The 24,816-nt window shown below is 45.9% G+C and overlaps 1 protein-coding gene across 16 annotated transcripts in view; it reads left to right on the forward strand.

The window, feature by feature from the left end:
• The window catches only part of PTK2 (protein tyrosine kinase 2), a 192,948-nt gene that overhangs the window by 20,033 nt on the left and 148,099 nt on the right, over positions 1 to 24,816 (forward strand). For 12 of the 16 annotated variants that reach the window (XM_070802371.1, XM_070802383.1, XM_070802385.1 and 9 more), the window contains exons 2-3: positions 3,318 to 3,414; positions 23,999 to 24,138. The exons of 1 other annotated variant lie outside the window; for it this stretch is intronic. The gene's annotated coding sequence lies outside the window, so the exon portion shown is untranslated. The remainder of the gene's footprint in view (positions 1 to 3,317; positions 3,415 to 23,998; positions 24,139 to 24,816) is intronic. 3 more of the 16 variants (XM_070802381.1, XM_070802382.1, XM_070802374.1) reach the window with 2 other exon arrangements.

Below are 24,816 nucleotides of genomic sequence, written 5' to 3' on the forward strand. Positions count from 1 at the left end.
GTCAGTGACTCCAGAGGCCCCTCTGGTGAGTGACAGGACTGGGGGAGCGCAAGAGAGGGGCGTGGCCCCCTCCAGACACGCTCCTGTTCAGTGCGGGCAGGAAGGCCCTGGTGGACGGACTGCCGGTGGCACAGAGGTGTGAGGGAGGGCGCACGTGCTCTGTAAACTGAAGTAGCTTAACTTCGCCCGAATGTAGGCTTCTTCAGAGACACCGATGAAAGATGTTAGACTCTGGAGAGTTAGACTGGGCTTGATCCAGAAGGGTCTCAGGCCCTAAATACAGGAAGCACGTTCCCACTTGAGGTCGACACTTCATATTACACGGCACATGCCGTGTCAGAAAAGCTCCATTGTGTCTTGGGGTCCCATTCTGTTAGTGGTAGCTGGAGTACTGAAATTCTGTGAGCCACTGGTGAACTTTTCATCTTTGGGGGAAGATGAGGATATAGGATAAATAATTGTTTTCTCAGGAATAAAAATAGTCTAAACTCTTGAAGGACAGGAGTCTTCTATTTCTATGTCTTGAGTTCTAGTTCCGTGGAGGAATGCCAGGTGTGTTGAGTAGATTCTCAGTATGTGAATAAACGAAGAACACCCTTGGCTCTTGTGTGCACTGTTGTAGCGAGCGTTGTGGTGGGTTCTGGAAGGTGACAGCTGAGAGATGGCCTTTGGCAGGTCTCCAGGTGAGCGCGGGGCAGAGGAGTGTGGGTCACTGACGACAGGACGAGGGTGAGTGCTGTGGACAGACCACAGGGAGTGCGAGGGGTTATCGCCCCCCTCGGAGCACTCAGTCCCGGGCTCTTAGTTCTCTTTATACCTGCTGCTTATTTCCACATCCTCTGTGGCAGCCTTTTAGTAAACCTTCCACAGAGTCAGGCGCACGGACTCTCCATGTCCTCTTTCTGGGCTCGGCTTCCTGGAGGTCTCTGTTCTCCCGTGTTCTCAGCTGGCTGTTCTCGTGCCTTCCCTGCAGTGTTGCCCCGGTCGTCCTTTGCTCTTGCCCTTCGGCTTCTCTCCAGGGTTGGGTTTCATGTTTGGGGTACCCTTTGTCTTCGTCTTCCTTGACTGACTTCTTTGTCTTGGTCGACCACTGCGTCCAGAGGTGAACCACTTGAGAAGGATGATCGGGGTCTTGGGGGGGGCCGGGCCGCCTCCCACCTTCCCTCCTCCTGAGCCTCTCTGCTCCGACTGTCCTCCTCTCCTGGCCCACAGGAGCTCCTGTTCTGGAAGCTCCTTCCACCGTCAGGTCCTTGCTGAAGCTCCTCTTCTCCTGTGATTGCCTCCTACTTCGTTATGCTTACATTTTGGGGGAGGACCTTCTCCAGTGGCCTCCTGAGGTAGGACGCTTGGGGCAGAAGGTTAGGGCGTGAGCGTGATTGAGGAGGGTGATTAAGGTGTGGCTGGTGTGGAGTTCTGTTGGCATCGCTCTGATCCATTGCTTCCTGTGCTCCATGTTACTGGTTTTCAGTTCAGAAGCTTATTCTAATTTCTTATTCAATGTAACTTTTTCCCCTCCCATCTTTAGAAGCTTGTAGGAATTTAAAAATTCGGCCAGCTCTTTTAAAATGCCATGAAGTGTGGGTTTCTTTCCATCTACTGTTCTGCTCATTCACTGGGGACCTTCATTCTGGTAACTTCATTCCTCAGTTCTGGGAATTTCAAGTGATTGTGCTGATGCTTTTCTCCTTTCTGTTTCCTTGTTCTTTTTTTCTGGAAGTGTTGTTATCCACGAAACTGTCTTGGCTGATGTATTTTTCTTATTCTTTCTCTCTAGTATACTTCTGTCCCACCGTCCTTCCCTTTCTTCCTTCATTTTTTTATCCTGCTCTCAGGGAGCTGTCTTGAATTTAACTTAACCTTCTTTTTAGTTTTTTGCTTCTGTGTTCAGGTTCTTGAATATTCATGAGTATCCTATTTTTGTTTATTGATTGCAGCATCTTCTTACCTCTAGGTTTTTGATTGTAGAGTTTCTGTTTCTCTCAAGTATTTCCTTACCTCCCAATCCTCCAGAACCCTTTCCTTCTGTTTGCCATGGGGAGGGCCTTTTGACTTTTACATCAGGGTATTAGGGGTGGACGATTTGTTGGGGGATCCCCAGTGTATTTTCAGGTCTTTCTTCTTGGTCTGATTATATTCCCCAAGAATATTCTCTAGTCTCTTTCGTGTGGAATTCTGACTACAGAAATCTGGGGGCTGGGTGGGTGTGTGAGGGGTGGGGAGCGCGAGGACCCACCGTTGAGTTTTGTATGGTGATGAAGTTCCCCTGTGTGTAGTCCAGCTGGGCAGGGGGCCTTCAGTTGAGAGCCACTCTGCTTTTCCTGGGAGCGGCCATCAGGGATGGGGCAGCACTCGGACGCCTGGGGCTGAGCTTCTGGCTGCGGCTTGAGCAGACTTGCTGCTCCCTGTGGCCAGGCCCTGGAGAACGCAATGGCAACCCACCCCAGTACTCTTGCCTGGAAAATCCCATGGACAGAGGAGCCTGGTGGGCTGAAGTCCATGGGGTCGCTAAGAGTCGGATAAGACTGAGCGACTTCACTTTCACTTTTTACTTTCATGCATTGGAGAAGGACATGGCAACCCGCTCCAGTGTTCTTGCCTGGAGAATCCCAGGGACGGTGGAGCCTGGTGGGCTGCTGTCTATGGGGTCACACAGAGTTGGACACGACTGAAGCGACTTAGCAGCAGTAGCAGTGGCCAGGCCCTGTCCTGCCCGCCCCGGTGCTGCCCGCTCTGAGCCTTCTGGGACACCCCTGTGGAAGTGGAATCGGGTCTTAGTTTTTCCACTGCTGGCTTAGAACCTGGCTTTCTTGGCCTGCTGAGTCATTTACTATGCTTCCAAACTTTCATAGTTTCTGTTTCCTCCAAGTTTTTTTTTTTCCCCGTTTTTAAAAAATTTGTTTTCGTCTTTATCTTCCGTGTGAGAAGCTTTTCTCACAGGCTCCAGAATTCTCTTTTTCCCCTGTCAGTTCTGCCTGAGCTGTGTTTTGTTATTCAATTTTTTTTTAATACCTCTTTAGTATAATTTTAGTGGGAGAGGGTGAAGTAGATGTATATATTGTTGGTGATCTTTCCCTGAGCTTACTAGCTAACTCTGTGTCATATTAATGCGTGCTTGTTGATACGTTTTAGTAGTCTCCAGGTTTTCACATGTATTTTCTTGACTGAAATGTAGGTTTGAAGACAGGGACTTGATGGCGTGTTTTTACCCTCATGTGTCGTAGGTGATGAGACTGGCTCTGAGAGGGGTGAACACAGTGGCTCTTTGAAAAAGTGGTGGAGAGGTGGTTTTGTAAATGCATGTTGTCTCTCCTTGTCAGGTTCTCGGTGACTGCTATGGAAAGAGGAAGGAGAAAGGAGGAGTGTTTGTAAGTCATCGTGCGACTTCCTCACGGAGTTTTGGTGGCCTTCTGAACTGTGAGTGATTCTCTTGCTACACTTGTGTCTTGGTGTTTTGTTTTGTTTTGATTTTTCTTTCCCCTGTCATAGGGTTTTTTTGACACACAGTGGAAACAAGCAAGAGGTAGTGAATTTTGCAGAGAAGGTGGGAGGAAAAATAGAAGTCATTTAGTCCCTTCTATATGTGTACCTTCTGTACTTTATATACCTTTTTGTATATATGGTTAACAACTACAGTAACATCACATGGTTTAGAATAGGGCCAACTCTTTGCAAACCCATGAACTGTAGCCCACCAGGCTCCTCTGTCCATGGGATTCTCCAGGTAAGAATACCGGAGTGGGTTGCCATGCCCTCCTCCAGGGGATCTTCCTGATCCAGGGATCGAACCCATGTCTCTTATGTCTCCTGCAAGTTCTTTAGCACTAGCGTCACTTGGGAAGCCCGGAATGGGGTCTGGTACCTTATAATACCAGGATATGCCTGCTGATGGGTCCTCTCCCCTCTCACATTTGCGTCACTGAGGGACAGTGAGGCTACAGGTCCCAGTGCAGAGCTGGGATGCACACTGTGTCTGACTCAGCCTGTGCCCTGTCCTCTGATACCTGGTTCTCAGGGGCTCTGGATTCAGATGGCAGCTTAGCTACTTACGCTTTACTAACTGCCTACACCTGGCTTTCCCATCCAGCAGGGCGTGATGATAGCCCTTCCCCAGGCACAGGAGGTGAGAGGTATGTGACGTGCTCACAGATGTCAGCAGTGGTCACTCCCTGGGAGGGAAGCTGGGCCCGAGAAACTGGGCTCTTTATGATGTGGCCGTTTGTAGCTGTGGGGTTTGTTTCATGCCCCACAGTGGGGAAGTGGTAGAGTTGAGGTTCTATCCCAGTTTGTCTGATGTCTGAGGACTGCTCTCTGGTGAGTCTGGTGGTGAATTGAGGACAGGCAGCCAGAGAAAATGAATGTGTGTCTCCTGGGGTGCTGGCGTTGGTCAGCACTCTGTTGTACCAATATGTTGTGTTGGTAAAAGCCTCATGAACTTGAACTTGATGGATTCAGACCTCATGACAGTTTATAACTGTGTTGAATTCCACTTTGGCCAGTGTCCTTGTGTTGGATGTCCAGGTGGCAGGGCCCTGGTTAAAGTTTTTCCACTTTCTTCTGAGGGTCGGTTCACTTTCCTGCTTTGTTCTCTTTTCCCCCAAGCAGCTTCTGTCTCTACAGAGGCTAGGTATTAGGGAAGGGAAATTATGTCATGCAGTTTCAATTTCCGAGCAAGGCCCGGAAGTCTTAGTCCTGTTTTTCCAATTCGCCCCGCTCTTTACTGGCTGTGGGAGGAGCCTGAGCTGCGTGCTGTGATGGTGTTGCAGGTCATGAGGTCACAGCCCAGCTCTTTGCATCCCCCTCCATCCAGATGATACGTTTGTTCCTGTGACTGTAACGTCCATTTGGGTGCAAATCTGTTTCTGAGAGTCTTGGAAATAAAAAATTTATTTCACTTCTGCATCTTTTGTTTGATTCATAGGTGGTTTGTACTAAATGCTGAATGAAGGAATGTTTAATGCTTGCCACAAAATAACTTCTTTTAGTAGATCCAAATAAGGCAGAATATCAAGTGTAGCTTTTCAGCAACATTAGAGCTTAAAAATACCTCATCTTGGTACAGGTACAGCACAGGGGACAATATTTACATGAGGGCGCAATATTTAGTAGAAGGCACTCAGAATTCTTCTTGAAATACGATGGAGCGGAAGAAAGGCCTGGTGGGAGGGCAGTGAGACGTCAGGCAGGCCCCTGATGAGCCAGGGGCCTCTTCCCCAGCTCATTGGAGCTTTTAGCACCAGGACTGCTGATAATCTACTGATTCTGGCTTGTCCCCTCCCCACCAGTATTTGAAAATACTTAAGCCCAGAAAGATAACCGTCTAACTGGTGTTGCTCCAGACAGATGGTCAGACAGTAGGAGTCCGTCTTGCCTCCCCCAAAGTCAGCCTGGAGCTGCGATGCTAAGAGCCAGACCCCCATCCCCCTGAGTGTTCCATCGTGAGCTCCTGGTCTTCCTGGGCCCTGCAGAGCAGCTCTGCTTCTGGAGCTGCTTTGCCAGAGTTGGTTCTTGGTTCTTGTTTGATTTGGTGTGTGTGTTGGAGGGCAGGAACTTGGGATGGAGGTGTTTTGCAACCTTAATTCTAGGAAGGTGCAGAAAAGTTTTGGAGGAGTTGAATCACTGAAATATGTGTGGAGATCATTTTCAGGGTTAACGTTTGTGGGAAGGTGGTAGACAGGAAGGAAGGCTGCCTCAAGACCCTCTGAAGACCCCCATTTTGTTAATAAAGATGTCTTTTAAGCATCAGGACAAGTGAGTACAACTAAGATAGATTGGACTCTGAGTTCTTGGGGCCGTTTACTCAAAAAACCTGTTTTTTAGTGTCTGGAATTCCAGATATCGTCCTGAGACTTCCCTAGGTGCTAAGCAGGATGGACATGGTTCGTGTTCTTGTGTGACACCGGTTTTGTTGGGGTGCTGACCTCTGCCATGGGGGGAGAGTGTGCAGAGAGCGCGGGGGTCCGTGCTCACAGGCCCGGGACCAGCCTGGTCGGCACAGGCCCCCAGGGGCTGCAGTGCCCACGTGGACCCCGGAGGATGAGAGTGTGTGGCCCAGCACACAAGTGTTCAAGGAGCGAAAACGTCTCATGCAAAGGCCCAGGCGAGAGAGCTTGGTCTTTGCGGATATGTGAGTGTAGCTTACTTAGAGCAGTGATTGCAGGTGTTGACAGGTGAAGTGTGTGCAGGTGAGGCTGGAGGGTAGTCAGCAGCCTGACTGTGAAGGAGGGTGCGGAACCCAGGTAAGGAGCTGGAGCTTTATCCTCAGGGCTGTGGGGAAGGACGGCAGGGTGGATTTTTGTTAATTCATGTAATTACCAAGATGGTAGCAGGCGAGATCATGCTGGAAGCAGTGGTTCCCTAGCCTCCCCAGCCCCCAGCTCCACTCTGCATCACCCCCCTTTGTAACTGTCTTCCCTTGTGGACTTTCTGGAAGTTACCTCCGAGACGCCGCATTCCATGTGGAACCGTGTCATCTGCGGCTTCAGCGTTGGGTGGTTTGTTCGTTTTCTGATGTGGGGTGTGTGACTGAGCCTAGTGGTGCTGTGCGGAGCACGGGAGAGTGCCTTCCCAGAGGGGCCTGCAGGAGGATAGGAATGGCTGGCTGTAGCAGGGGTGGGTGCTCGAGGGAAGAAAGTGCACAGAGGTGGAGCTGGACGGTGTGGAGACTGCACCCTTCAGAGATGGAAGCAGGCTTCATGGGAAATGTGGCATTCTGATTGTTTAACATTTGTTATACATTTTTAATGTCCCCAAATCTGAGCCTAGGAGACACCAGAACTCCTGAATCCAAGTGATAATCTGAAACTGTTGATTTTGTGTATTGACTCCTGGGGAAAAAATCCTTATAGAACACCTGTCACAAAAACTTAATACAGTTGGCATCTGTCTGGCTGTACAGAGCAGTCATTGGAGCCAGGCTGTGCTATTGAGCTGCTCTGGTTGTCAGGCATGAACAGGGCATTTAAGAAGCTGCTCCGTGTTTGGCTTCACCAGGGCGTGTGGGCATCAGAGAGGTTGGAGATATCGCCAAGGTGTGTGAGCACCAGTCCCACCTGTGTGGCATAGTCGTAGCATCCTGGAGGGAAGGAAGCGTTCATGACGAGGCCATGCAAGACCCAGGGTGGTTAGATTGGAGCCTTTTGAAAGAAGTATCACTGCATTTGAAGTGCTGAGGCAAAATCTTGACAAATAAGGTCCACAAAGACTCTCAGTGATTGCCAGCTCCAGGGCAGCTCTTCTGAAAATGCCTGGCGGTTCTCGTGTATGATCAGGACCCTGCGTTGAGTTCAGTGGGTCCTCTGCGTGCACGTTACCTGCTGTGTGAGGCCTCAGTTTAATGCTCATACCTCTGTGAAGAGTGTGTCTTTATGTTTCCAGTCTTACATTGTGATTCAGAACTTTGGGTGAAGGAAATAGTCATAATCATAATAGCTGCCCTTTATGTGTCAGTCATTGTGTCAGATTAGTATTTAATTTTTTATAATAGTTCAGTAAGGTAGCACTTACTGTTCCCATTTTATAGAGAAACTGGACTTGGAGACGTTAAGAAACTTTTTGCCCAAGGTTTCATATGGTGGTCATCAAGTTTTCAAGTTCCCATGCCCTGATGGTCCTGCGGTGGGTCTTGCTTTCGTAGCGGAGAGTCGCAGACCCTTCCCTAAGCGCCGCGCCTCCTTTCTGTGCTGTCAACCGCGCATCGACCGTGGTGCGTGTTTTCGGCGTGTCTGTGTCGCCTGTGCTGACCTGCATCACCGCTGTTTGTACAGAGCTCTGCAGGTGGTTCATAGTCCGGGGTTCCCGGCTCAGACTGAGCAGAGAGGTGGTTTCATCAAATACTGGGAAAACTAGGGAAATGGGTCCGTTCCTATCCCTAGAAGTGGGGAGACAACTTTTCCTGTGGAAATTTTTATAGACTTTGGTCTGCTGCTGCTGCTGCTTCTGCTAAGTCGCTTCAGTCGTGTCCGACTCTTTGCGACCCCATAGACGGCAGCCCACCAGGCTCCCCTGTCCCTGGGATTCTCCAGGCAAGAATACTGGAGTGGGTTGCCATGTCCTTCTCCAATGCTTGAAAATGAAAAGTGAAAGGGAAGTCGCTCAGTCCTGTCCGACTCTTAGCGACCCCATGGACTTCGGCCCAACAGGCTCCCCCGTCCCTGGGATTTTCCAGGCAAGAACACTGGAGTGGGGTGCCATTGCCTTCTCTGAGACTTTGGTCTACTCCTCATGAATTCTGAAGTCAAAATATACAAACTCCTCAGCATTTCTTCTTTAATTGTCTATTAGAAAGGGTAGACGGAGAAGGCAATGGCACCCCACTCCAGCACTCTTGGCTGGAAAATCCCATGGACGGAGGAGCCTGGTGGGCTGCAGTCCATGGGGTCGCTAAGAGTTGGACACGACTGAGCGACTTGACTTTCACTTTTCACTTTCATGCATTGGAGAAGGAAATGGCAACCCTCTGCAGTGTTCTTTCTTGACTGGAGAATCCCAGGGATGGGGGAGCCTGGTGGGCTGCCACCTGTGGGGTCGCACAGAGTCAGACACGACTGAAGTGACTTAGCATCAGCAGCAGAAAGGGTAGATGTCTCTTAAAAGAACATTTGCAGCAAGGTGGATGAACTTGGGAAGTATTATGCTAAATGAAATAAGTCAAAGAAAGACAAGTGCTGTATGTTATTACTTATAGGTGAAACCTAAAAGTACAACAAAGTAGTGAATACAGCAACAAAAAAAGCAGACTTACAGAGAACAAGCTGGTGGTTACCACTGGAGAGAGAGGGTATTGGGGAGGGACAGTTGAGGGCTGGGGGTGTAAGAGGTACAAACTATTAGGTATAAAGTAAGTTGCAAAATGAGCAATGTAGCCACTGCTTTATAATAACTATAAATGGAGCATAACCTTTAAAAATTGTGAATCACTGTATTGTACACCTGTAACTTAGATAGTATTGTACAGCAACTATACTTCAGTTTTTTTAAAAAGTTCTATTTTTTGACCATATGACATGTGGGCTCTTTGTTCCCCAACCAGGGATTGAACCTGCACTCCCTGCTTGGCACGCACGAGTCTTAACTGGTGGACAACCAGGGAAGTCCCTATAATTCAGTTTTAAAGAAAAGATCTCAGTGAAAATTTCAATTGAAAATATGGCCAAAAGGTTTGAGTAGGTATTTCGTTCATTTCATAGGATAAGAATAAGCACACAGAAAGATGCTCAGCACCGTTACTCACTGGGGAAGGGCAGACAGCAACTACGTTGAGGGGCCATTGCAACGCAGTTAGAGTGGTTAACAGTAAAACTAGACGGCACGAGGTGACAGTGTCCAGTGACAAAGATGTGAAACAGGACTCTTGCCTTGCTGGTGGAATGCAAAGTATAACCACTTTGGAAAATAATTTGGCAGTTTCTTATAAAGTTGAATATATACTTATCATACAATCCAGTAATCCTATTTTGAGGTATTTATCCAAGAGAAATGAAAATTTATGTCCGTGTGCCTGAATGTTTATAGCAGCTTTATTCATAATCGTTTAAAATGGAAAACAACTTGAATGCCCATCAGCTGGAAAACGGATGAGCAGATTGGGGTCCACCCCTGCAGTGGAATCCTATCCAGCAGCAGCAACAGGAAGGAACTAACTACCAACATAGGAGCAAAGTGGTGCGTCTCCAAAGCATTTTGCCCGTTGAGAACATGAAGCGCTCGTGTTGCTGGGGTTCCATTGATGTAACATTCTGGTTAAGGCAGAGCTCTGAGAGCAGAGATGAGGTGAGTGGCTGCCTGGGGCTGCCAGAGAGAGACTTGTTTTCCGGGGACATGAGGACACTCCTCTGGGCGACAGAAAGCGGCCGTTCCTCCGCCTGGCGGTGGCCACGCCACAGAGGACGTTCGTCAGACCTCCTGAGCCGGAGGTTTTCCTGTATGGAAATTATACCCCAGGCTTCAAAGATAGGTGACTTCTGTGTGTATACACACAGATACTGTACGCACCTGAGCTCAGGTTTTCTTTCAGGCTGGATTAAACTTTATTTTTCTGGACAAGGTATCCTGGAAGTTTAAGTGAAGTAGATTTTAGCCATAGACACAGCTTCTGAAACCATGTAACCTTGAAGTCCTTGGCTGAGTTTTGTATGCTAAAGCCTTTGTGTGTAGTTTATCTTCATGTAACATGATTGTCTATTACAGATGTGGTGTAATTAGCATAAGTTAAAAGTGTTTTAAAAGTTAAATTATTTTAGGGGATTTCAAAGTTCTTGTAGCTCTGGAGAAAAATAGTTTTACCAGTGTTTACAATTAATAAATAATGTTTTCTCTGGTTAATGAGACAAATTTATGTAGTCTTCAGCTGTTTTGTTCGGTCAACTGTAATTGTAGGATACAGGTATATTTTACACTGCTAGAAATACCAAGAATGCACACAGAAAATGATACACATAGGCTTCGTTGAGCTTAAGACTTGCAATTGAAGTACAGTTTTTAGAAGCACGCAGGAGAGTTGCTTGTTACTGCTCTGTGGTGCTTTCTGATGTCCTCCAGAGCAGTTATTCAGCACTTTTTCCCAGTAGGCCCTTGTTTATGTATAGAGTGGGGAGGGAAATTAAAGTGGAAGTTGGTGTGTGAGGGTTTTAATTTTTATTTACAAATCAAAATTTGTTTGATTTTGGAAAGTAAGAAGGCCACTATTTTAAATGATGACTTCATGGTTTTATGACGGGAGGTGCCGCTCTGTGTGGTCACAGCAGAGTCAGTGGTACAGCGGAGCTGGCTTCTGCCCCTTGTTGCACGTGCCCCTCTGTGTTTGCGGCCCTCCTTGCTCTCCCCTGGACACGTGAAGCTTCCCACCGTGTGTGTCCAGCCCCGCTCACCGCAGCTCCCGCCTGCCGCCCTCTGTACAGTGAGCACATGGCCCAGATCCGCTAGTGGCCTCTTGGCAGCACACTGAGAGACAGAGAAGAGAGTGGAGTTGTCCTGCTTACTTTTTGCTGTCTGGCTCCATCCTTGTGTCTTCCTCTGGATCCCGCGGTAACTTAATCCTGGTCCAGAGGCCGAGGAGAAGGCTGGGGTGTTTGCTTCAGTTGATGGCATTTCCAGGTGCTGTGGGGCTCCTGTTGCATGAGCTCGGGGATGGTTTGCGGGGTGTTTGCTTTGATTTGGCTCGTGTTGTTGCTGCACACGTTTGGGGTGTACCATGCAGTGTCTCCTGAGAGGTTTTGGTATGATTTGCTTAAAGTTACTGTATATGCAGAATAGGAAAAAAATAGTGGATTATACACTTAAAAAATATGTAACCGTGTTTATTTTCCTATGTATTTCAAAGGATACTTACAGGTCTTCTTAAACAATGTACTGAAAGTCATCAGACTCACTTTTAGCCTTTCTGGGTGACTTGGGATCTGCAGTGTGAACGCTTGTCGCCTTCAGTGTGCGGTAGCACAGCTTTTGCCTTTCTGTCTGCGGTAAACCTGTTTCTCTCCCTCGGATTCCAGTGTTCTGGTTTGCTGGGCCTCCCTGTGCTATGGGCGCGTGAACTGGGCTCAACAGCAAAGTGACAGTGGTCTGCGCTGGGCTGACTGCCTCAGAAACCCTCCAGCACCCTTTCTAGTTTGCTGCTCCTTGGGTTTTGGTTTTTAATTGTTTAAAATTGCAGTATAGTTGCTTTACAGTGTTTCAAGTGTACAGTGTGTTTTGTTTTTTTAGATGAAAAAATTTTTTTCTTTTATAGACAAGTTATAAGATGTAGTAGTATAGGGAACTCCTGAATATGGCACTTCACCTAGATTCACCAGATGTTAAACTAACGTTCTGTTGCCTTTGCCTGCAGGCCCTCCCCAACCCTGTTTTCCTCTTCTCTCCCTTCCCCCACCCCACCCTCTCTTTCCGTCTTTCCAGGTACGTGCACACGTGTATTTACTGTGAGAGTAGGTTGCTGCGCTCACTCCCTTTACCGCTTAGATACTGCGATGAGTCGGGACTGGGGAGACAGAGACGTGGGAGGGCACAAACAAAACCTTGTGTGCACCAGGAGAAAGGAGCAGTGGCCCCACAGGAGACTGAGCCAGCCTTGCCTGTGAGTGTTCCGGAGTCTCCGGTGGAGGCGTGGGTCCACAGTACCTGCCGCGGGGCCAGGGACACTGACTGCAGCAGGCCTGGGAGGTACAGGGTGCTGGCATAGGCCCTTTTTTAGGAGGTCACCGTTACCTCTGCCAAAGCAGGGCTATAGGGAGGGAACAGCCCCACCCGTCAGCAGAAGATTAAAGATTTACTGAGCATGGACTTGTCCACCAGAGCAAGACCCAGTTTTCCCCACAACTAGTCCCTCCCATCCGGAAGCTTCCACCAGCCCCTTATCCTCATCCATCAGAGGGCAGACACAATGAAAACCACAATCACAGATAACTGACCAAACTGATCACGTGGATCACAGCCTTGTCCAACTCAGTGAAACTGTGAGCCGTGTCACGTGGTCGCCCAAGATGGATGGATTGTGGTGGAGAGTTCTGCCAAAACGTGGTCCACTGGAGAAGGGAATGGCAAACCACTTCAGCCTTCTTGCCTTGAGAACCCCATGAACAGTATGAAAAGAACAGAATGACCACGATGTAATTCATGGAATTATCAAATTACCAAATTTACAAAAGTTAACATTGCCTTTGCAGCTCATACACTTACCAAAATGTAGACACCATTGTCATTTTCTTGTTGAACCCAAGTTTTTGTGCCTGACGCACACGGAGGCCAAACAAACTAAAATGCTGGAATTTGAAGGAGAGAAAAGTTATTGCAGGGCCAAGCAAGGAGAATGCTCAAAAGACCTGAATCCTGGGTGGTTCTTGGGGCAAAATTCCAGGGGAGAAGGCGACTGCAGGGTGTGTGGCCCTCCTCTCATTGGCTGGCGAGAGGTAACAGGTTGTGTTCAAGGAATCTGAATCATCAGTCTTCCGCTTCCATGCAGTTTGGGTTCTGCTCAGCCTGAAGTTACAGTCCTCTACCTGGGTGGGGCCCTTAGTTGCTGTAGAAGACCTGTGTCAGATGTTACGTGTTATCTACCCTTTGAGGAGGAACCAGGACCCTGCTTTATTCACACACTGATCTTTCTACTGCTCCTCCTCTAGTTCTGCATTCCCCTAATTAGTAACTGTTTGAATCTGCCCTTTGCAACTCAGGGAAGGTTTTGGAGGCTGAAACAAGAAATGGAGGACACAGCAAGGCTTTATAGTGCCTGGGAAGGGCCCCAGGGCCCCAGAAAGTTCCTTCATGCCCCTCCATGGTCACAGTCCCTGCCCCAACCACTCGCTGCTCCCCTCCCCCCATAACTTCTGTGTTCCTTCCACTTCAGGTCACTTTTGCCTGTTCTAGGAGCTCATGTCAGCAGAGTGGTACGCTGTGTATAACTGTGAAAGGTGATTTTTAGCCCCATGTAGTAGAGATTCATCTATATTGCTGTGTGGTTGGTTCCTTTCTGTTGCTGAGTATAGTGTTCCCTTGCAAGAGTCTATCCTGTTTTGTCTATCCATTCTTTCTCCATCAGTTCAGTTCTGTTGCTCACTTGTGTCTGACTCTTTGTGACCCCATGGACTGCAGCACGCCAGGCTTCCTTGTCCATCACCAACTCCCAGAGTTTGTACTCAGACTCATGTCCATTGAGTCGGTGATGTCATCCAGCCATCTCATCCTCTGTCTTCCCCTTCTCCTCCCACCTCCACCTTCAATCTTTCCCAGCATTAGGGTCTTTTAATTTTTTTTTTTTTTAGGGTCTTTTCAAATGAGTCACTTCCTCGAATCAGGTGACCAGAGTATTGGAGTTTCTGCTTCAGCATCAGTCCTTCCAATGAATATTCAGGACTGATTTCCTTTAGGATGGACTGGTTGAATCTCCTTGCAGTCTAAAAGACTCTCAAGAGTCTTCTCCAACACCACAGTTCAAAAGCATCAATTCTTCGGTGCTCAGCTTTCTGTATAGTCCAACTCTCACATCCATACATGACCACTGGAAAAACCATAGCTTTGACTAGATGGATCTTTGTTGACAAAGTAATGTCTCTGCTTTTTAATATGCTGTCTAGGTTGGTCATAACTTTTCTTCCAAGGAGCAAGAGTCTTTTAACTTCATGGCTGTAGTCACCATCTGCAATGATTTTGGAGCCAAAAAAAATAAAGTCTGTTATTATTTCCATTGTTTCCCCGTCTGTTTGCCATGAAGTGATGGGACCAGATGCCATGATCTTCATTTTTTGAATGTTGAGTTTTAAGTCAACTTTTTCACTCTCCTCTTTCACTTTCATTAAGAGGCTCTTTAGTTCCTCTTTGCTTTTGGCCACAAGGGTGGTGTCATCTGCATATCTGAGGTTACTGATATTTCTCCCGGCAATCTTGATTGCAGCTTGAGCTTCATCCAGTCCAGCATCTTGCATAATGTACTCTTTCCATACAAGTTAAATAAGCAGGGTGACAGTATACAGCATTGATGTGCTCCTAGCTACTGACTTTACTATCTACAGAATCTCAGGCAATTTCCATTTTGACAGAGGGAAGCTTTCTTTTTTTTGGTTTAATTTCCATTTTGTTTTGTTACTGTACTGATATGGGATATTTGGTGTATTCTGCATTGTGTTTCATGCGAAATAGCTTTTCCTGCCTGACTTAACACACGCTGTGTTGTTTGTCCTGAACATAACCGTTAATCCCAGCTCCTTCAAGCAGAGGTCATTTTCTTCCCGCCACTTGCCCATCCGTCAGTGATGTGTTAGTGTAGTGAGCAGTGAGTGTATCGGGGCCTGGTGAATGAGCGTGAGAAGGGAGATGCCTGAGATCTTCATTGGCCAGCAGAGTGCCCAGCACCTGCGTGACCCCAGTCCTGTGCTCTGCACCGCTGAAGGAGAGGTTTTCCCCCAGTCTTGCAGATGATTGGTTGAAAATTTGGAATCATTTTTGGCTCTTCTTACAGTTTTTGATGTACATTTGAGTAACAATGTCGCCCTTAAAAAATATCTTTGTTAGTTTATGAAATTGAGATTAGTACAGCGTAAATACTGATTTTTCATTATGTGAGCCTTATGAAGTGACGCGTCATAAGATGGAGTGTGTGCCTACTGCGTAGCTTCTGCCTGCTGGTGACAGTGGTTTTGAAATAGAAAAGCTTGATAGAATAGTGGTGTTTGGGTGTATGTATGGCATTTTCTCATAACCTCTGTATCACAGTAGACATATCCTGGAACAGACTCATTCTTTAGATTTAAATGGGAAAGATTGGGGGGTCTTCCAGTGGTAGTTTTCTTCTGGACCTGCAGCATTGATGCAGGCTGCCTGTTGCGTTTACGTGGAAACTCTGTCACGCGAGTGTACGTTCCTCGGTTCTTTGTCTGGTCACAACAAAGATTTGGAGCTCTCAGGTCTTGGACAAACCGTGTTATAGCTCTTAGGCAAATCAGTGTTACAGCTCTATTTTATTTAGAAGATAGCAGGAGAGAGAGAGAGAGAGAGAGAAAGAGAGTGCACGCACGCGGGAGAGAGTCCGTGAGAAAGCGCTTTGGCTCCTCCTTTTATATGTTTTTTCCTCCACCTGGGCCTACCCTATGCAAATTGGGCTTAGCCAGGAGTGCTGTTTGTTCTGCCTGAAGTCTTCACTCTGGTCCTCGGACCTTCCTTTGACCTTCCTTGTCTTTTAGCCACCGCCATTTTGGACTCCTTTTCCCTATTCTACCTACCTAACACTCTTGATCCTAAATTGATCCTCTTTTGGTAGCTGAGGGCAAGTGAGACTTGGTCAGTCTTGGAGCTGCATTTTCACTGTTCAAAGCTGAACTTCACTGCCTTGTATGTCAGTAACAGGGATATTTAACATGTTTGAGAAAACGGATCACATATGTGCTTAATTTTGTCATAATTTATAAAAGATTTAAAAAATTACTAAAAATGTACTTGTTCACTTGAGTGTGACTTTTAATCTTCAGAGTAAATCTTTAGTTTGGGCTTCCCTTGTGGCTCAGCTGGTAAAGAATCCTCCTGCAATGCAGGAGACCTGGGTTCAATCCCTGGGTTGGGAAGATTCCCTGGAGAAGGGAATGGCTACCCACTCCAGTTTTCTGGCCTGGAGAATTCCATGGACTGTATAGTCCATGGGTCACAAAGAGTCGGACACGACTGAGCAACTTTGACTTGACCTGACGTAGGTGCGAAGTTCAGCATAAACTTGCACTCATTGGGCACTGAGGAGTTTTCCATGTGACGCATACTTCTAGATGGCTGAAGAAAACGTATCTGCCTTTCTTTTTTATCCCAACCCCACCGGTTCCCCAGACCTTACTTTTATTCAGGTAAGAAGATGGGAAAGGGAGCAGGGTGTAGCTTTTCTTGCAGGATATTCTGATTGTGAAAGTGGTGTCAGTTCTTAAGTGGATTTTATCTGGAAGAGGGTAGAAAGCATGGTGTTTGCATGGCATTTGTGCAGTGATCATGATGGTGGTGTTACTCCAGGACACGTTGCGGCTGCTGTCAGGAGCTTTCCCAGACGGCAGAGCAGAGTGGTTTCCTTAGCTGTGCAGCAGACGCCAAGGGTGCCTTCTTTTTGCAGTGCCTGACTCTGTAAAGGAGACAAAAATGGGTTTACTGTGGATTGTGATAGATGTACAGAGAGGAGATTGTGTACAGAAAGGAGACTTGGGTTTCTTAGACAACTGTGAGAGTGAGGTGGAGATTGACTAAGTTTGTGGAATGAGATTGTCCTGAGTATAGTTTTCAGCAGAAGAAAGAATTTCAGTCAGCAACTGTGTGTAGAGATCATATTGTAGCAAGTATAGGTGGTAACTTCGAGGTCACATGGAAAGAGCTGTAAATGCCCTGGAAATCTTGGGACTAGGAATGTGTAATTACATTTTACAGGAAACGCTGCAGGTGGTGATGCTGTTATTTTTGTGTTCTCTTTTGTTCTTGTTAGATGAATTCATACTTCTATTTTTTACTTAAAGATAATATTTGATTTCCATTTAAGGCTTGGGACATATACATTAGGAAATTCCTGTACTCTGAGTTCTTAGGTGGTAATTCAAGGATCCCAGTGAGAGGACTGTGCTTTAAGCCACCTGTAATCATATCCAGACTGTGTATGTAGAGCAAAAAATAAATGCATGTTCTTTCATAAATTCTTTAAGTGCATTTTATACAGACATATTTATTTCATAACTTTTTTTTTTTTAAAGCAAAATCAGATTTGGAGTTACTTACAGGCACAACTCGGAGAAGGCGATGGCACCCCACTCCAGTACTCTTGATTGGAAAATCCCATGGACGGAGGAGCCTGGTGGGCTGCAGTCCATGGGGTTGCTGAGGGTCGGACACGACTGAGCGACTTCACTTTCACTTTTCACTTTCATGCACTGGAGAAGGACATGGCAACCCACTCCAGTGTTCTTGCCTGGAGAATCCCAGGGACGGGGTATCCTCGTGGGCTGCCATCTACGGGGTCACACAGAGTCGGACACGACTGAAGCGACTTAGCAGCAGCAAAGGCACAACTGAAGTAATTAAAATCTCCCCAGGAAATAACTATAGAAGTATGCAGTAATGATTATAAAAAGAAAATTTAAAGTATTTTTGCAGATTTTTGGCCCTTCTTCTCCCAATTGCATAATGGGAAGCAAAATAGATTTTTTTAAAATGTGTAAATTTGATATATATATATTTTAAGTAACTGTTTTATTATAGGAGACCCGTGTTCCTATGTTTTATAATTAGATCTCATGTTTCCCCTACAGTCAGAACTCGAATGTCTTCAATTGTTCTTGTTAGATACCTTTTCATCTGTTTCTGATGTTTAGCTTTCTGCTTTTGAGTGAACCACTTAATATTAGTTAAAGATGTGTGCACAGGGCATATTCCCAAAGAAGAATAAGCTGTATAATGGCTTTATTTAACTGAAGAAATTTCTTCTCTAAAAGATGATCTTTCTAGGAAGTTTTTTTAAAATGTTCTCTAGAATATCTTATGGATTGAAGAGCTGTAGGTAAAGGTAAAATGTTTAAATCATTTTTTAGATTTAAAACTTGCGTGGGACTTACGTTGAAAATTTTATACAGTGTTCAGTATGCACGTTAAACACTTTTACGCTGGGCTTCTTTCACTGAGCATGATGTTTTCTGATTTCGTCCACGTTGTAGCCTGTGTCAGTACCTTCCTTTCATTGCCGAGTGATGTGCGGCAGGAAAGACATGTTTGCTTGTAGGTTGTTAGCTTGCCAAAGCCTCTCATGCTTCTCTGACCCCTGGCGGCAGTTTTCTGTGGATGCTGAGCCAGGGTTCTCAGCCTCCTCCTTGTTCACAGGATTGGCAGATAAACACCAAAGTTCAAAGGAGCTGCAGGAGACCCGCTCAGCTTTGTGGTTCTTCGCCCTCTGAAGTCTTAGCCCCCCTTGTTCTCACTCCCCAGCATCTCTCTGATTACTGTACTTTATGCACTTTTCCTGTTTTTCTAGGGGACACACTGTTGCACCTCCCTTGGATTCAGACATCTCAAAAAAAGGGGGAAGGAGGAATCTTTGAATAAGTGAGTTGTTACAGACTCTCCTCTCCTGTGAAGCCGTCATGCTCTGCCCATGTGGCTTGTGAATTTGAGCGGTTGCTGTTCTTATTCCAGCTCTTAGGACCTAAATAAGAAGGGTTTCTGCTGTTTCTTAAGAGGTGCAAACAGCCTTAAGCAAGCATGGATTTTGCTTACTCATTTTTAGGGCTTGCCTCCTCCTTTTAAGGTCAGACATTAATGAATTCAGGAGTTTGTTGGTTCAGTGTAAAAAATGGCATCGCAACTGTTTCCAGAAAATAGATATGCTTTTACAGTTTAGTTACTGTCATTCTCGTGTTTAAAAAGAAGTATTGAATCCTTTTATTGTTCTCAGAGGGAACTTTTAAAGTCAAGTGACTGTACTTAACACGCCTTGGGCAGAAATGTTTCTAGTTTCACGAAGCTCTAGGTGATTGCGCTAGATGTGGGGAGCCTTGGGATTATGGCGGGTGGGCCAGTGGGCGGAAGTGGAGCGTGGGAATGGGAAGGTGTGGGCAGGACTCTGGTAAGGCATTTCTCAGGGACCCCAAAACTCTCAGTCATCAAGATAAGTGATGTTTTAGCAGTATTTTTAGAAGTCAAGAATCAATGCAAAAGGTCCCTGATGGATAGAACCAAACTTTTAATGAAGACAGGGTCATTATTACTCATTTTTCCTTTTGCCCCAGCGCTGCTTCTTGTTCTGTCTTAACGTCTACTTACTTTGGGTTTAATTTGCTAATGCTTTTTCTCATTTAAGGTAAAAAAAAAAACCCAGAGAACTCATGTTTTCGCCCTTTAAATATAAATGCTTAAAGTTAAAAAGTTCCTCTGTATACTCTTTCAACTCCATCCTAAAGATTTTGATCTTCTGTTTTTAATTGTCAATCCTGTGCTGAACATTTTTTCAATTTCTCTTTTGATGTGTTGTTTGACTGTGTGTTATTTAGAAAAATAATGGGAATTTTACTAGATATCATTTCTTTAAAATAGTTATTTTTTGTGTTAATTTTTTATTTTTATTACTTAAAATATATATCTTGAAAATCCTTGCAGTTTAGAACTGGGAATTAACTTAATTCTCTATAGAACATGTTCGTTTTTTTAAAAAATTAATGAGTATTTTCGGTATCAATGAAAAATTTTCAGCAAACACCGTTTTTTTAAACACATGTATGTAGTCACTCATCTTTATTTGCTCATTCCCCTTCTGTCAGCATGGAGGCAGTTCCCAGTTGTTTGAGTTTTTCAGATAAACCTCTGAATTGTTTAAGCCTGGAATGGCACAGGAAGTTCACTGGGGGTTTCCCCAACCAGCCTGCCGGGGGCGTGCTTACTGGGACCTGTGTGTCTGTCCTCTGGGAGCTCTCAGCTCCCTGGGGACCCGGGCTCTGTCCTAGGCATTCTTGGGTTCCTGGCGATTCTTAAGTCACTGTGCCAGCCCAGAAGATGCAAAGGAATGCCCTGATGATGTCAAAGCCCTTTATGTGATGGTATTTAATTCTCCTAACAGCTGTGAATGGTAGATGCCATTTTAAAGTTCGTTTAACTGATGAGAAAACCAAGTCAAAGAGAAGTTAAAAAAGAAAAACAGTGCCCCAGGTCACATATCTACTGTGTGGCAAGGTCAGAATTCAAGGAATATTTCAAACAAACTGAATGGACAGCTTGGGGTTTCAGGCTTAAGGAGATGGAAAGGTGACTGTCTTGGCTTTGGAGTCACGTGTGGCCTTACTTTTACAAAGTCTCATCGGATCCTCTGTCCTGCACCTCTGTAAGCCCGTTTCCTCGTTCTTGCAAATGGCAACACTAGTGGTGATCCCAGGTTTTCTTCACGGGTGTTTTGTGAGCCGCGCAAAGCCCGCGTCCCGTGCCGCACCAGTGTCAGCACTGCTGGGCCTGTCTCCAGCCTGGTCCAGGATAGGCTGTTGTGTCTCTTTTTCCTTCCTCTTGCGCTTCAGGCTCGTTCTAATGTCTCCATACTTTCCCCCTTGTCCATACTGCTGCTGCTAAGTCGTTTCAGTCGTGTCCGACCCTGTGCGACCCCATGGACTGCAGCCCACCAGGCTCCTCCGTCCATGGGATTTTCCAGGCAAGAGTACTAGAGTGGGGTGCCATTGCCTTCTCCGTCGACAGGTAGACGTAATTGTGTCACGTTTGCGGATTTGTTGTAAAACGTGAGATGCGTTCTTTTAAAGTGGTTTTAACATTTTAAGTTTTTTATTGGGATAGGCAAAAAATACAGAACATAAAATTTGCCATCTTAGCTGTTTTTAAGTGTGCGGGTCAGTGGTGTTAAGTGTATGAACATCTTGTGAAACAGATCTCTAGGCTTATCTTGCAAATCTGAAGCTCTGTACCCCTTTTCCCCTCTTCCCCGCTTCCTGGTAGTCACTGTTCTACTTTCTGTTCCTATGAGCTTGGCTACTTTAGGTGCCTCGCATGAGTGGAAGCATACAGCACACACACAGGCCCTGTGCTCATGTCCCAGGTCACAGGGTTTCCTTCCTTTCAGAGGCTGAGTGATGCGCCGCTGTAATCACACTGCACTTCTGCGTCCCGCCATCGATGAACACGGCGGGTGCTTCCTGCTTCTTGACTGTTGTGGATACTTGCTGTGAACAGAGGGGTGCGGTCTCTTCAGGACCCTGCCTTCAGTTCTTTTGGATGTAGGGCTCCCCATGTGGAGCTGCTCGATCATGTGGTAGTTCTAGTTTTGACTCCTTTGAAGAACCTCCATTCTTTTCTGTAGCAGTTTCACCATTTACGTTCCCACTGATGTATGCAAGAGTTTCTGTCTCTCCACATCTCTGCCAACACTTGTTATTTTCATATTTTTTTAAAAAAATAGTAATAATCATCCTGATAAGGGTGGCGTTGGTTTTAATAACTTTTAAAAAACTGAAGTATGGTTGATTTATAATGTGCCAATCTCTACTGTACAGAAAAGTGACTCAGTTACACACATACATACATTCTTTTTTTAGTAGTCTCTTCCATTATGGTTTACATGGGATATTGAAGATAGTTCTGTGTGCTGTACACTAGGACCTTGTTTATCATTCTAAATGTAACAGTCTGCATCTGCCAACCCAGACCCCCCGCGGCTCCTCCCTCTCCCCTTCCTTCTGGCAACCACAAGTCTGTTCCCTGTGAGCCTTTTCTTTAGTAGATGGTTCATTTGTGCCATATGTCAGACTCCACGTGGAAGGGGTATCGTGTGGTATTTGTCTTTCTCTTTCTGACTTCACTTGGTATGGTCATCTCTAGTTGCATCCATGTTGCTGCAAATGGCATTGTTTCTTTCTTTTTTATGGCTGAGTTTAATAACTTTTTAATGATAAAAAATTTTAGGTAGAATTGAAAAAGTGACTCTCTGTGCTTCTGCTGAGTTGGAATAGTGTCTGTTGACACCAGTGTGACAAGACCAGAGGCATGGAGGCGGGAGATGGACAAAGGAAGCCAGCCACTGTGCAGCTGTGTTTGGATGGAGAGAAGCCTCAGTGATGCCTCTTACTCAGTATGACTGGAGGAATGACTGGATCCGTGCTGGGTGCTTCTGTTGGATTACACTGTAGAAACACCTTCTTTTTCCAGGCCACTGTGAGGGATAATTTAAAATGTCGGTGGTTGATGTGTCCCTCTTTATAGCTGAGGAATGTAGGTTGTAGAAGAGGCTCATTTACCACCAGGGGTCCCCCTGGCCCCAGCGCCCCCTTTAGCTACAGCCGTCTGCTCACAACCTGCAGCCGCACGGCCTGATTTCTAACCAGACGCCAGAGGTTCTCTTGGGCTCTTTCTGCTTCAGTTACCTAATTCGGGAGCCAGTGCTTTGATACTGTCACTGTTTGCTAAATAAGGTGAGTGGTCAAACTATGGATAAATTGGATTTGTAGGGTAAAAAACACATGGTGATGAAATGATGAGGTGATTTGGATATGCATATGCCTGTTCAATAAAAGTTTCACAGTTGAACAGTTTCAACATTTTAACTACTTGATTGCCTTTGATTATTCGTGTCTTTTTGGTCAGCATACACAAAAACTGCCCTCTACTTCATAACATGTTAAATATATTTAGGTCGAAAATTTCGGTTCGGTGAATGTCTTCTCTCATCCTGTGTTACTGTGCCTCTGCTGCCCATTGTATTTTGAAAAACTATAGCAGCATCTTCTCACACATTGCAGGGTCCTTTTTTTCCCTCATAAACTCTCAACTGATTCTTAACCTGGAATTTAGTGCTGATGTTTGATGTGGGAAAATAAATAAGGAATGGCTATGAACTAGTGTCTCTGGGAACTCTCTAGTTCAGAATTATTTAGATTAATAATAGGTTCAGGGCTTTCTGCCCTTTTAGAAGACATTTTCCCTCTGTCTCATCTCTTGAGTGTGGGTTCATCCATTAGGATGGGTGGGTGTCTCCTGGTGGTTTGGATGCGTCTCTCAGGTACCAGCTGCAGGCTCAGCATCTCGTCTGAGTGTGTTCTGGGCAGGATTGCTGACACCAGGGACCACTGTGGGGTGCTGTGTCGGGGAGAGAGGGGCCTGTCTGTCTGGTGTTCTGCCCCCAGGCACATTTCTTCTCCTCCTGCTTGTCCCTTTGGTCTTCACCGTGACCCAGTAGTCATCCTCCGGAGGCCAGGTGGGGCCTGCCTCCCGCCCCTCTCTGGAACGCTTTGCAGCCTCTGCAGGTAGCATCCCTGGGGTAGTGATTGAAGGGTGTGGTCTGGCTGGTATCCGAGAGCTGGTGCTATCCCAGCTCCACCCAGCTAGCCTGATGTTAGGTATGCTACTTCCTTTCTCTGCTCCTCAGTTTGTTCACGTGTCACTTGTGGATTTAAACATCACCTACATCATTGGTTGTGTTAATTGAGAAAATAGGTGTAAAGCACTTAGCCAGTTGGGCTCCCCAGATGGCACAGTGGTAATGAATCCACCTGCCAGTACAGGAGACGCCAGAGAAGCGGGTTCAATCCCTGGGTCAGGAAGGTCCCTTGGAGAAGGAAATGACAACCCACTCCAGTATTCTTGTCTGGAAAATTCCATGGACAGAGGAGCCTGGTGGACTACAGTCCATGAGATCATAGAGAGTTGGACATAACTGAGCAACTGAGCACGCATGCACACTGAGCAGATCGGCAGGGAACACAGACTGTGGGCCTAGCTGCCGAGTTTGATTTCCAGCTCTGCTCCTAGAAGCCCTGTGACCTGGAACAAGTTCTCTCTCTGTGCTCCAGTTTCTTCATCTGTGCAGTGGAGGTGATAGAGTCTGCCTCGTGGGAGTGGTTTTTAATAACTAAATAAGTCAGTATTTTAAAAGTACTTGGAACTGGGCTTGGTGCATAGTAGGCATTAACTTGGCATCCTTATTATCATATTTTCATTACTATTCGTGTTGCTGCTCTGCTGTTTTGTGACTGACATTTTCACGCTTCAGTAAGTGATAGTCGTTGTCCTTGTTTTTCAGGTGAACACACTGAGGTTCAGGATGGTGAAATGACTCTTTCTTTGTCCCACGGGTAGAACTGGGGCTCCTTTGCATCTTCCAGTGGCAAGTCAGTGCCTTCCTCAACTTCCCCAGAGCTCCTCCAGGGTATCGGAAGGGAGGTATGGTAATTGTCATGAAACTTGGCTGGGAAAACAAGTAATACCAGTACCATCACCTTTTGGAGTATGTTGTGTTTTGAGACCTATTGTCTGTTTGTCTTCAGAAGGTAATTATATCCATTGTTAAGACTAAGTTTCTTTAGTTCTTACCAAGTCATAATTTTTATTGATATTAAAACTTTAAGAAAAAATTTTTTCTGTGTTTGTGATGGAGACAGTGAGTCACAGTGACATTGAACAGATAATTCTCTGAGTCTGAATGGAAGTAAGCTTAGAACAGGCACCCAACTGACGGAAGTTGGGTATATTGTACTTATCAGTCGCTAATGGACGTACCATGTGGTAAAAGTGTTGATTTTATTTAAATCTGTAACTTTTGATTAATGAGGCATAAAGAAAGGCAAGAGAAGATAAATTTTGAATTGTGTATATAATGTGAATTACATTATATGTTTTTACAAATTCTTCTTGTTGGTTGACATAAAACCATTTACCAGTGCTTTACTCTTCTAAGAAGTACTGCCGAGGAGTTTTGGTCTAACCTAAGGCAAACTGTGGAAACTGTGAGAAGTGTATGAGAACTTGAACGTCAGGGTTGCATCTTTGTGAGCTGCTGTTGTGACGTTTGTAAGCTGTTTGTTTCTTAATAGTTCTTTCCCAGTGACTTTCTTTTCTTTC

This window comes from Bos indicus, chromosome 14, assembly GCF_029378745.1.
Source record: "Bos indicus isolate NIAB-ARS_2022 breed Sahiwal x Tharparkar chromosome 14, NIAB-ARS_B.indTharparkar_mat_pri_1.0, whole genome shotgun sequence".
NCBI classification, from domain to species: Eukaryota; Metazoa; Chordata; class Mammalia; order Artiodactyla; family Bovidae; genus Bos; species Bos indicus.